Source organism: Chinchilla lanigera, unplaced genomic scaffold (genome assembly GCF_000276665.1).
Source record: "Chinchilla lanigera isolate Chin_1 unplaced genomic scaffold, ChiLan1.0 scaffold00005, whole genome shotgun sequence".
NCBI classification, from domain to species: Eukaryota; Metazoa; Chordata; class Mammalia; order Rodentia; family Chinchillidae; genus Chinchilla; species Chinchilla lanigera.
Genome location: NW_004955406.1, coordinates 31,925,019 through 31,939,566, shown reverse-complemented (window position 1 = coordinate 31,939,566; position 14,548 = coordinate 31,925,019). Strand labels below are relative to the sequence as shown.

Below are 14,548 nucleotides of genomic sequence, written 5' to 3'. Positions count from 1 at the left end.
AGTACATACCACAAAGAAACGAAATCAGTATAGCAATTATATCTAGATCTCCATGTTTGCTGTAGCATTATTCACAATATCCAGGAGATGGAAATAACCTAAGTTCCCAGCAATGGAAAATTAGATTAAGACAATATGGTGCTATATGTACTATATGGCACTACAAAGACGTAAAAGAAGCAAATTACATTATTTGCAACACCAGGGACAGAACTATAGATGATTTTGTTATATGAATTTGGCATGCACAAAAATACAAGTACCTAGTGATCTCATTCTTATGTAGAACATACAAAAATTTATTCTCAGCATTTGAGAGTTTGAGGCAGGAGGCCTCACTTCTCTGTGACTTCGAGGCCAGTTTGTGCTATGTAAGTGAGTTCAAAGCCAGCTTGCATTACATAATGAGACCTTGTCTCAAAGAAAACAAAAATAATCCAAAAAAAAGGTGCTAAATTACAGGTAAATAATAGTAAGAAGTTCTGATATGTCATTGCATAGCATGGTGACTCTATATAAATTTAATGCACTTTATATTCCAAAAAAACAGAAGGATCATGAATGTTTTCATTATAGAAAAATAGATCATTAACCTGATTTAATCACTGAACAATGTATAAACATATTAAAACAGCATGGGGTACTGCATTAATATGTACAATTTTTGTTTTCATGAGTCAGTTAAATGTCATTCAAGTTTTTTAAGTATAGCGTATATGCACAATGGAATGCTACTCAGCCCTGAAAAATGAGCAATTCTGTTACTGACAACAGAGAAAACTGAGGTAATATTATTCTAAATTAATTAAACGTAGTACAGAGACCAAGTACTATATGATCACACCAATATGTGGAATCTAAACAGGTGGAACTCGTAGAAGTGAAGAGTAGAATGGTGCTTACCTAAAGTTGGGGTGTGTGTTACATGTGGAAAAGGCAGACATTAGTGAACAAGCATAGAGTCCAGTGAGACAGAATAAACTGCAGAGTGCTAGCTTATAGCAACATCACTATAGTTAATAATAATGTATATTTCAAAATCACTAAAAATAATTTCTAAGTGTTTTTACCTCAAAGAAAAAAATACATATTTGAGGTGATGGATACTCGAATTAGCTTAACTTAGTTATTCTAAAATGTATACATTTATCAAAACGTCATTGTACTCCTTGATTATATATTATTACTGTTTTAATTAATTAATTAAAATAAATCACACTTATGCTAATACTAAACTTTAGTATATACTTATATATACTAATTCCAAAACCCTGTGTGCAGAAGTACAAAGAATATTTCCTAGATAATTCTGAGGCCAGCATTATTTTAATATCAAAGTTAGATAAATACATCAAAAGAAAAATCTACATTTACATTAATATATATGCAATAATTCTCATCTAAATATTAGCAAGTCTAATCCAACACTACATAAAATGAATCATATACCTTTGACCAAATACAATTTATGTTACATAGTAGGCATATTTTAGCAATATTAAAATACAGCCTTCATTCATGTCCAGAAAACATTCAGCAATCACATATGATGAGAGCCTCTTAAATTAATAAAAGGCATGTACATATTTCTACAGCCAATGTCATATTTAATATAATGCTATTTTCCTTCTAAGATCAGAAAAACAGAAATATACTCCTCTCTCAGCATTTCCTTTCAACCTTGACTCAGAAACTTAGCTAGTACAATAAATAATAATAATGAAAAATAATCATAATGGAAAATGCATGGATTGAATACAATTAAAAATAATGTTTCTGCATATTGTATCATTTCATAAAAATAAATTCCTAAAAATCAATGAAATATAGTTTTAAAAGTCTTAAGTAATAATAGCAAGTCGTGAGATGCAGGCTTGATGCACAGAAATTAAATACAGTCCCATGTGTAACAGAAGAGTTATACAAATTTGAAAAATAAGGCACAATAAAAATAGGTATAGCTCTAGTTTGGAAGTAATTAAATCATTGCTAATTTTTCAGTCAAGATTGCTTTGGGAGTACACTGTTTCACTCCTTATGAGGGGAAACCCCTCATATTAGAGTTGAATTTGAGGCAACAAAAATAATTATCTCTCTTACAATCCAATTTTTTTTCATTTTTTCAATGCAAAGTTCTTAGTTGTAAGGTTTACCTAATTTTATTTTATTTTTTTACTTTTTACACCCACTAAGAATAATCTGAAGGCTTGTAGTTTTCCAATGTTGCGGCATGTTTTATGATTCTGATAGAATCTGTCAGAACTCTCAGCTGAAAATGAAAAAAACCTTAAAATAAAAAGGGTAGGACAAGAAGAATACATTGCTTGCACAACTATGCCATGGCAGGACACGTGGGACTCTGCTTGAAGTGTGATTGGGATCTGAAACTCATTTCTCACTTGGACTTTACTCTTTTAATCTCTCATCTTTGCTTCTTTGTCCTCACCAGTCTGCTTCTGGGCCACACTTTGGCACATTACTGGAAATACAACTGCCAATGTCCAAGAACCTTTCATCCTGCTTTGTTGCCATCACAAGACTGGGCCACCTGTCTTTGCTTAGTTAGAAGAGAAAAACCTTAGACATTACTTTGAACGATTTGTATAAGACCTCCATAACTAAGCATGACTCATTATACATACATTTATTTCTCATTTATTTAATCATTCAAAATATTACATGAGCTTTTATCACATTGCTTGTACTACTCTTTGAGTTATTGAGAATAAATAGATAATAAATCATGCAATCCCTGCTGTAATTTATGATTCCTTGGGGCAAAAAGACAATCACCAAATAAAATGAAAATCAGTTTGTTATCATAAAGCTAAAACACTTATGCAGCATGAAGGAGACATGTGATGTGTAGTGTGGTCAAGGAAGGATTCCCTGAGAAAATGACATTTAAGAAAAGATTTGAAGGGAAGCAGAACCATATGGTGATCCATATGGCAGGAGTGGGAGGTAACGGGGACTGTCTTTCAAAGAACAAGTATGATTCCAGCTTGTGCTGGGCAGATTCTAAAATAATAGATTCCCTATGCCAATTCTATTGCCTCTCTGCTCCTTCCCTTTGAAATCATCACATTTAGAATATTATAATTTTTAACGTTTAAAGTTATATTTAAATAGAAAACATAAAAATTTCCTGTCCTCTCAAAGTTTGAAAAAAATCACCTAAAGGACAAATACTCCTGTTATGGCATTTAAAATCAAACATACAGAGAACAATGCCAAGTTTATTTTTCATAACTAAGGGAAATGTATGTCAAATAGAGAAAAGAATCACGGAAATATCATGCTATTATAGCTTTCATTGTTCTCCAGAAATATTGCATTTATTAAGGAAAGTATACACTGAATATGTAACTTCTTTTTCATCTAATGTATCCCTAATATACTCAGAAAGTCCTTTTCCATCCCAGAAAAATATAAACATTTACTTATGTTTATTTTACTATCTTTGTGTGAATGCTTTATTTTGTTTGGACTTATATTTTGATATGTAATGTTTGGCATGATTGAGTGAGGAGATGAAAATATGGATGATGCTCAAGGTTCATCTCCTCTCTATATTTAATTTGCCCATTTTATTTGTTAACTCAGTCTCCCTATTGGACGCTAATCTTCCTGTTTTTAATGAGAACCTTTCTCATCCTATTTCTATAATATTATAAATGTCTTTTGATTTCTTCCACTGTAGAAATTCTCTAATGTATATGCTCTATGTGCATGCAGTTCCAAAAGCATAAAATACTGTTGAACACTCTTTACACTCTATAATTACTTGTTCTATTTGTCAAAAAATTCTTTCATCAAATTCTACAAGTATGACACTCGAGCTATTAATCTGTGACACATTTGCACTACTTGGAGTTGTAATATTTGTTTTCAGCTAACTAAAATGATAGGTACACTATTACCTTGATTTTATTATTGTACAATATATGCATGTGTACATAATATCCATACATTTATATAATTATTATGTATGAAATAAAATATAATGAAACCAACAAATTCGATCTGAAAATCAGTTACAAAATGATAGAACATTTTCCTAAAATATTTTACAAAATTCTTACAAGTGTTTAACTGAATTTTGCTGCATGATATGATTTGTATTTTCACCCTTAAGAATTCCAGCTGTTAATTATCTAATCAGGAAAACATAACTTTTAAGTATTGAGGAATGAGGAAAACTGGACTCACCAAAAACAATGAAAGGTACTTAAATACAGAATCTTTCTATAGCCTGCCCAAGCAGAGGAATCATGGAGAAATTGATAATTTATGATATCTTCTAAGCTGTATCATTTATATATGCTTTTCACATGTATTGATTATTTGTAAGACTTCATATTTATTTTCTTTTTAATGTATACTTTACTAGTATATGTTTATAATACATAATGTTTACATCCTTGTGTGGAATTGGTACATGCACATAATACATCTTGATTTCTTGTTTTCATTCACTTTCCTTTCCCTCTATAAGTTCTTATATATAGTAAAAAACATTTCCATAGGAAGCACTTTTTAATAATTCCAGGGAATTTTGAGTAAATATCTTCACTTTTTAATTAAATGTTACTCTGTATTGTAAATTTCTTATTTAATGCTTTCTCTACCATACAAATATATTTGCAGTAATATCATTTTTAGTATAATTGATATAGTAATGTTAGAGAACTAGAATGCTTCACTAAAATCTCAGTGCAATGTAGAGAATAAAATCACAAATGATATAAGCAAATTATTTTTAGCTTTCAACTATGCGACCTATTTCTTGGTAAATGTTGGTCGTTCACCCTCTCCATTTTCTCTTTCTTCAGCACCAATACAGAATAATCTCAAAAAAGAGGGAATCTTTAAACTGTTTTATTTTCCATACATGCACATATATACATGCAACACATACACACAAGAGAACACATGAGCACACACACACACACACAAGAATTGCTACTAATATTGATTTTACAGAATTTGGGAGAGAGATACAGGGGGAAGAGAGAGAAAGAAAAGACAGAGGGAGGGAGAGAGAGGGAGAGAGAGAAAGAGAGAGACTTTCAAAGAACCAGCAGAACAACCCTAAAATTTATATGGAATCAAAAGAAACCAAAAATAGAAAAAGAAATCCTGAGCAAAAAGGTTAAAGTTAAAAATATTACAATTTCAGATTTCAAGTTATACATACAGCTACAGTAATGAAGTAGCAAGGTACTGGCACACACACACACACACACACACACACACACACAAAGCCACATAGACCAATGGAATAGAAGATGCATATACAGCCTCATGCACCTTTAGCCATCTCACCTTTAAAAAGGTCTGAATCATGCTGGAGAAAAAGACTGCCTCTTTATCCAATGGTGCTGGGAAAATTGGCTAGCCACACGCAGAGGAATCTGTCTCTCTCATCCTGTAGTAAAATAAAATAAAGATGAATCTAAAACCTAGATGTAAAAACTGAAATATTGAATCTTCTATAAGGTAAAATAGGTAAAACACCTAAAGAGATAAGAATAGACAATGACTTTCTGAACAGAATACTAATTACACAAGAAATAATACCAAGAATCAATAAATATAACTCTGTTAAATTAGAGTGGGAAAAGCTCCTGTCACATACTCTCCTGATAAAGGATTAGTATCTAGAATACACAAGTAACTGAAGAAACTTTTACCTCCTCCCAAAACCAAAAGGAACAATCAAAAAGTGGGCAAATGAAATGCATCGGCACTTCTCAGAAGAATTATAGATGGCCAGTAAATACAAGGAAAAATGTTTGGAAACTGTGGCTATTTGGGAAGTGCAAATCAAAACAAAACTGAGATTCCACTTATTTCAGCAAGAATGGCGATCAGAAAGGACTCAGAAACAACAAATTGGGCCTGGGATATAGCTTAGGGATTCAGCGCTTGTCTGGCAAGCGTGAGGTCGTGAGTTCAATTTCTGGTACCAAAAGCAAAAACAAAAACGAAACAAAAAAAAAAAAAAAAAAAAAAAAAATGCGGGCAACTATGTGAAGGAAATGGGACCCATTTAAAAGGTGTTTGGAGTGTAAAGTAGTACAGCCACTGAAGAAATCAGTATGGAGATTCTCCATACAAACAAAACAAAACAAAAACTGCTAAAAATAGAAATTACATTTGAATCAACTGTATCTCTTTTGGGTATATTCTTGAAAGATATAAAATCAGCATATTGGGCCTGCGATATAGTTCAGTGGCACAAGCGCCTGCACGGCAAACACAAGCTTCTGAGTTTGATTCCTGGTACCAAAAATAAAATAAATTAAAATTTTAAAAAAAGTGAGCTTATTGTCATGATACCAGCAAATCCATGCTTTCAGCAACACAATTCTCAATAGGTAAAGTATGGAAACAGTCTATTTGCTCATCAGTAGGTGAATGGATAAAGAAAATATGCACACAATGCTGTAATGCTCAGTAGCAAAAAGACAAATTTGATTTCATTTTTAAGAAATTGATGGAACTTGAGAGTTTAACATCAAATGGAAAAAAAATGCAAAAAGTTAAATATCACACGGATTCTTTCACATAAGAAACCAAAAATAAAAGTAATTTAAAGAGAAAATAAAGGAAAGATGGTAGAAACGGGGAGATAGATTTTCTTGAAATGAGTAATGAGAGCTGAGGGAGAAGGGAAATAGAGTCACAGAGGGGCAACAGAGATAAAAATAACAGACATAGCTCTATGTATGCACCGGTTTCCCAAACCAAATATAATAATTATGTATCACAAACATATGCTCATAAAAGAACATAAAATGTGTTAGACTTACAAAGCAACTTGTGGCTATTACGAGTTTTTTGTGGTGCTGTATAAATTATAGGATTGTTTTTCCTATTTTTTTAAAGAATATCCTTGATATTTCCCATGAAGACTGCATTGAATCTGTACACTACTTTTAATAATATTGTCTTTCTAACAGAATTAATTACATTGATCCATGAACAGAGAATAGTTTCCAGTTTTTTAGTCCTCTATAATTTCTTCTATCAGTGTTTCATAATTTTTTATTGTAAAGATCTTTCACTTTCCTTGATTACATTTATTCCAAAATATTTTAACCTTGTAGGTATTGTAGATAAGTTTGCTTTCCGATTTCATTTTTGGTGAGTTCATTTTAGGTTTACCAAGGTGCTACTGCTATTTGTACATTGGTTTTATATACTTCAACTTTACTAAGCTAATTTGTATGTTCTAAAAGCTTCTTTCATGGATATTTGGCTTAGTCTATGCATATAATCCTGTTATTTCTAAGTACTCTTATGTAAAATTTCACTTTCTCCTTGTTAATTGGTGTCCATCATTTGCTACTGTTCCAAAAACATCAAATACTGAAGAACAGTGAGGAAAGTGGGTGTGTCTGATCTTAGAACATGTGATTTCAGCTTTCTCCCATTTAATATGCCACTGACTGGGAGAGACATAGCCTTAATATTTTCAGGTAAGCTCCTTCACATCCAATTGGCTGAATTAATCAAAATCTAAACATGAATGTGTTATCAATTATGTAAGTGAATGACTCCTTTAATTTTGAAGAAACAATTTTTACCTCCCTCAGGATTTCTGTTTATAACAAAAAGCATTTAAATAAATATAATAAAATTTGGTATGGTGAGACACACTTGTAATCCCAGTATTCTGTGAGGCTGAGGCATGAGGATTGCCAATTAAATCACTTCTGGGCTACTCAGTGACTCAGTGAGACCCTGTCTCAAAATAAAACATTGCTGGAAGTGGAGCTCAGTGTGAGAGCCCCGAGTTCAATTTCCAGGGACAAAGGAAAAGAAAATAACGTAAAAAAACTTTTTAAATTATTCCTTTTGAAGTTTTGCATGTGTGTGTTTGTGTGTGTGTGATTTGACTTAGTCTATTAAGCCTTTAATTGTAGAGTAGTTTTGCATATGTAGGATAAATACTTGTAAATATATTCATTAATATATAAAATAGTTATTAAAATTTATTAAAATTTTATTTAATAAAATGTCAAAATGTTGGAATGTTCCAGGATTCTTTGTTCTTGTAATTATGCTTATAAAACTGTATTTTGATAGATGTCACACTCAGTATTTTGTACCTTTCACTATCATAATATAAGTTGTCTATATCTCACAATCATTTGATGCTAGTACATACAAAACATACTTTGGATATGAATTTATAGTTAATGTCATTCCTAGTCCAAAATTTTTGCATGTATTTTTTCACATTTCCTAGGAAAAGGAAAAGAGAACCTGAAAATAGTAATTGTCTTTTTTCATTCCCAGTCAGCTACACACTCTGCATTTTTAAATTTTATTTCATATTTCATTATTTTATTTCATTATTTTTGAGACAGGTCCTCTAAGCTTCTAAGTTGCTCAGCTGGACTCAAATTTAATATCCTCTTGCCCTAGTCTCCCAGAATGCTAGGTTCCAGGCATGTGCTACCGCTCCTTGCGCTTTATCCTTATGGAGCTTTATACTCTTCATTTTGCTTTAGTAGAAAGATCTGAAGGATATCAGCAAACAGAAATCTAAACATTGTGAAGTTTTATATTTTAAAGAGAATGCTGTTATTGTATAGTCATTGTGTAGTGAATTCCTTTTGAGGGGTGGTCAATAGCACTTTTTATAATTAGAAATTTCCTTGCTTCATAATATGTATTATAATGAATTGCTAAATAATACATATGTATGCAAAGATATGATTCCATATGTATATATAATACTTATATATGTATATACATCTATTCACAAATATTTATATATATATATAAAATCATCCAGATTATTTTGCTTTGAAAATCATCCCAGAGTCTGTGTATTACGCAGAAGTTACAAAAGATACAAATTTTCAGTTAGACAGGAGCAAACTTCAGAAAATATATTTTTATATGATGACTACAGTCAAGAACAATAAATCATATATGTGAAAATTGTTAAGAGATTACATTTAAGGATTCTCAACACAAAACAGTGGTAATTATGCTCGGCAATGTTAATGTTAATTACAAATTCTACTGCTTGTGTGCACTGGTGCATACACATCAAAGCCATCATTGTGTATACCATGAATATATTAAATCTTTTCCAATTAAATTTTTAATGCAAAAGAGCTTGATTTTGTGCCAAAACATAATCTTAGCACTCTGGGGGATAGGGTGCTGAGGCCAAATGACTGGAAGCTTAAGCATAGTCTGGTCAGTTCAGCAGAACCCAGTCTCAAAGGCAATGGTATCCATCCTCAGTACTGAAAACAAAACACAAATTTAAAAAAAAACATACTGAAAAAAGCAAGGAAAGAGAGGAAAGAAACAAGGAAGGAAGAAAAAAAAAGTACTGTTATTTAATAAAAGATTTTGGAACAATAAACTGAAACACTTAACAGAATTAGGAACTATGCCCAAGGCGTTGATTGTATAAGTATTTGCTCATGTAAACAAACCTTTTGAAGATTTCTTTTAAAAGCAAGATACGAAGAGATAATTGCAAGCAACATTCTACTGAAACAAAATATTCCATATAGATATCTCACTGAATAAAACAGAATATATGAAGTATAATCCAAAAAAAATTTAAACACTATATAATATGTAGTACTAAACATTTTCTTGAATTGAAGTGCTACTAGATGGTTTCATATTATAGGGCAAAGTTTAAATTTCCTAATTTGTCATTTTTTTACATTGAAATAATTAATATAATTTACTTACAAGCAAGTATTCAATGTAACTCCTTCTATATGCTAACCCTTATTCACTTTTAGAAACTGTAACATAGTAGATAAGTACTATTCTCTAGGGATCCATATACAATTAAAGAGGTGTTATTTTTTAATTTTATAAAAGTATATGAATAGTTTCTTTAAGGTAAGGATATAGTTTTCAGTCCCACCGCAACACCCAAATTCAAGAATTACCACATCATAAACACATCTGATAAGCTTGCAAACACCATCTTCTGGAAATAATGTTTAGATGACTGTCTTAATTACTTTTCTCATTGCTGAAAGAAAATACACAATACTCAAAGTTAAAGGAGGAAAAGTTTATCTCAGCTTAGAGTCTGTAGAGGTTTCAGCCCATAGTCAGCTGCGCCGAAGGCAATGTGGCATGGCAGAGGATATCACAGAGGAGAAATAGCTCATGGCATTGCAGCAGGAGGCATCAGCAAGCCTGCCTTCCCTCTTTCTCTTTATAGTCCATCCAGGCTACAAGACTATTGGTGGGAGCCACCCACACCTAGGGTGAGGATTCCGTTATCCAAACCCAGAATTATGCTAATTCCAGTCAGTGGACTCATTTAGTACCACTGACTCTTAATCTCAGTATTACACACCCTAGATTCAGCCAAATCTGAAAAGTCCCACCTATGATCAAATGAGGCTTTGCGGGGACATCTAGATACAAACCACAACAATGACTCCAAAAGCGACCTGAGTACAGGTAAGAAGGTCCACTGTACAATAATGCATGGACAGTAGTTCTCCATGATGACTCAGGAAAGCTAATGGAAAGAATGAGTTTTTCACTCCTTTTTAGAGCTTTTCCACACGGTGCCCAAGCAGAGTAGCTCTTTCCTTGCTCTTCACATCACATTTGGTGTTCACCACTATATCTTCATTCTGGTCATCTGGCTGTCACCATCGCCAGCTACTGGACTGTTGATTTCTGCCTCCTCTCAATGCATCCACAGAAAACTCCATGGCACGGCCCTCAAAGGGGAAAACGACTCCTGGGAACACCGTGACAAGCGTGGGTTAGCAGCTATTTATTCACATTAATATTTCAAACTAATAAATAACTTAATTTTAGAGTTTATAGTCTAAATGTGTTTAATCATTTATCAGTCAATTTTAAGTGTGAAAGCAGACTTATATGCCTTCAAACAACCTACTTTGTTCAATATATACTTGTTGTAAAATATTTGGGTGAACTTAGACTACTAATAGTCTATTTAGCACACTGATACATACATACTAAGTACAAATGGCTCTAATTTACATCTCGGCACCTCCTTGTTAGTTTTTCAATGAAGGATCGCAAAGCAAAATTGCTTTTTTTTTTTTTAATTTTAGAAATAAAAGGAGGAAAATACTAACAGACTGACAACATTTTACAAAATAGCATAGGATCAGTACAGACATTACAGAGTTACAAACAGAGTGGTAGGGAATTAGCAATGCTTATTGTATTACATATTGATATCGTCAATGTAGTTTCTCATGAAAACACTCGCAAAATTGTTATCTACTTCCTTAGAGAGACTTAGAGAAAAATATATCTTTAGAATGTTTGATAAACCACATCAAAAATTATATAATTTCAAAATTATTTTTCTACCTATGAAAGCCACAAGTTTATCTTTTTTATAGCTGAGCGATACTCCATTGTATAAAAATACATCTTTTTTATACATTCCTCAGTTGATAGCCGTTTGAGTTGCTTCCATGATTTAACTATAACAAATTGTGCTGCTGTAAACATGGGTGCACATAACATGGCATGTTTTTAATTCTTCTGGAAGAATACTTAGAAGGGGAATAACTGGGTTAATTTTCCTAGGAAAAGGAAAAGAGAACCTGAAAATAATAATTGTTTGGGACTTCTAATCCTAGTTTTATGAGGAATCTCCAAAATGATTTCCACAGTGATTTCACCAATCTACATGCCCTCCAGCAGCAGAGAAGTGTTCCTTTTTCCTCACAGGCACTCCAGCATTTGTCCTTGCTTTTGTTTTGTTCATATTTTGCTGTTGTTCTTTTTTTTTGTTTTACTATTCTCTTTAAAAAAAGAAAGATTTATTTTGTTGAGAGACACACAGCTGAGTCATTTTTCAGTTATTACATATTTATTCAGCTTTCATATTTCCTTTCAACTATTTAAAATCACTACTAGTTTTCTACAGAATCTTCTAATTGGCCACGGTTAACTATTTGCTATGCCAAATCCATTAATTGGAAGTTGTTCATATTCTGTTGCATTTCCTTATGTTTCATTGTCTCATTTCTTTTACTCTGTTTTTGTCCCAGCTGCACAAAGACGTTTTTTCATTCTTTCAAAGAACCAATTTTTAGCTCTGTTGAGTCTCTCAATTTATGTTCCATCTACTAATTTTGTCTTTGAACATGATATTTTTCCATTCCATTCCCACTGCCTTTGGATTGGTTCTGTTTTTCTTTTTATTTTCTCTGAGTTAGTTCATTAATTTTTAGTGTTCCTGTCTGAATACATGCATTTACCCCCCATCCCACTTTATTTGTTTTAAATCCACTTCATATGTTTGGCTTTTTGCCAATTTATCATTTATTTTTAGCGTTGTCTAATAGGTATTATATTTTGTAATATATTTAAAAGGCACGTTTTTTTTGTTACAGGGCTGAAAAACAAGGGTTTCTCTTTCATGTCACAGCCTTATTTCCAGTTTGCAGTTGTTTCTAGCCTGTAGGGAGTTTTTACTTATGTTCCTGCAAATTCAGTTATGCATTTAAAATGATGTTTGTTCTATTGTGCACAATACTATTTGATATTTTATAGTAGGAGAACTTGAAGGCTTTCTAGTTCACACAATTGCTGAGAATAATAGCATTGTGCTATTCAGTTTTATCCCATTCATTTCTATTTTCTACCCCACAATTCTAACGAAGAAGATGGATAATCACCTCCATGAGTGGCTTCACTTCACTCAAATGTACAATTTGTTTTTTCACTACTATTTTATTCTTCTTAAATGTTTTTCTTCTTTCAAGTTTGAAATCAACATATTACATTGATGTTATTCCTTTCCTTTGCTTACTGCTCACGTTTTCTTACCCAGCATCTTTCCCTTCTATAAAATCTAATTCTTGAATTTTACAAAGCTTATTTCTAGACATTTTGTTTTTGATCTCTGAAACTCTGTTCTTATTACAAATTATCTTAGATCTAGAATTATATTAAATCTATTAATGTAGGTGCAGAATAGGGCATTAGAAATCTAGTGCCCTATTCTGCACCCACATTAATAGATTTAATATTCAGCTTAAGTCTTTATCCTAAAAGTCGTTAAATGATATTGTATCTCCAACAGCCATCTGAAATCATTTTAGTGTTTCCCACCTGTATCTTAACTATATCTCATTCAAAGCAGAGTTGGTTATAAATATCAACGTGTTATATTTCTGTATTTTTTGTTCATTTAAGGCCATCGTCTGTGGTAGGAGTGGTGCTTCTGTTAGTAATTCATGGATACACTTAACCTGGTTATAACCAAGCATGCAGATAAAATACAGACTGGAAATTAAAAGCAATGTGAAAGCATCAGAATGCTAGAGAGGTAGCCAGAATTTGAAGTGCTGACTCTCTGACAATGGGAGGGGAGGGGAGAAAAAGATGGAAGAGAGTAGGGGAGAAAAAATGAAGAGGGAAAGGGGGAAAAATGCTCAAGTCCACTCTTTCCCTTGTGCCATCAACCATTTATAAAGCTGAAAATCTGAGAAGGAAAATCACAGGCCTCGAGCTGAATACAGCTTCAGCCAGAGACAAGAGGTGCAGATAAAACTGCAGGTCAAAGATCAGGGCCAGAAAGAGTCACTGATTTAAACTTTTTTTTTTTCAGTTGGAACTCATAAAAACTATATAGACCTAAAGGAAACTAAAATAAAGTCTTTACAAAATCTAATCTTGGTGATTAATGAATTTCATTAATTAATGACAACTGAGATTATAATAAAGTTATGAAAATGTGCATGGTATTGAGAATCTACAATGACAACTGACAATAAGTATTCAGTAATGGGTGTTAGCACCAGGTGAGGGACAGAAGAGAAAAGTGAGTGATTATCCAGATTTAAATTTAAACACATAAATAAAGAGAATTTGAAACTGAAAATTAGCACATATATATATATATATATATATATATACATAGATGGATAGATAGATAGATGATAGATAGATATAGAAAGATATGATATGGATATAGAGATAGTGAGAGATAGAGGTATAGAGATAGTGATAGATGATAGAGATAGAGAAACAGAGATAGATATGGAGCATGGTGAATGGATCCAACATATTAGAATTCACTCAAAGTATGAGAGGGGAAGAGAGATAATGGAGTATAGGCAATATCTTAAAAAAGGTATAAAACCACAGTTTTAAGACCTTCTAAGAATAAAATTGTAATAAATACAAAGCAAGCCATATCAGTGCCAAAGTCATGTATTGGTCATCAAAGACAAAGCAGAAATCTAAGAACAGACAAATGAGAGGAGAGGAAACATATTTCTTTAAAGGAAGCAAAAACAAGACTCATAGCTAACTTCTTCACAAAAACAGAAACCCACACAAAAAATGTAATTATATCTTTCCATTACCAAAATAAAATAACTTCTACCTTTGAATTTTCTTTGTGGTAAAAATGCCTCTTTCTGAAACTGAATGTGAAATATGAAATAATTTTCTGACAAACAATATCTCAGATAGTGTCATCAAAAGAAATGTACTGAAGATTATTAATAAAGGATACTTTGGGAAGAAAGAT

At 32.2% G+C, this 14,548-nt stretch overlaps 1 pseudogene; it reads left to right on the top strand.

Annotated features, from left to right (window-relative positions):
* The window catches only part of LOC102028717, a 173,069-nt pseudogene that overhangs the window by 42,144 nt on the left and 116,377 nt on the right, over positions 1-14,548 (top strand).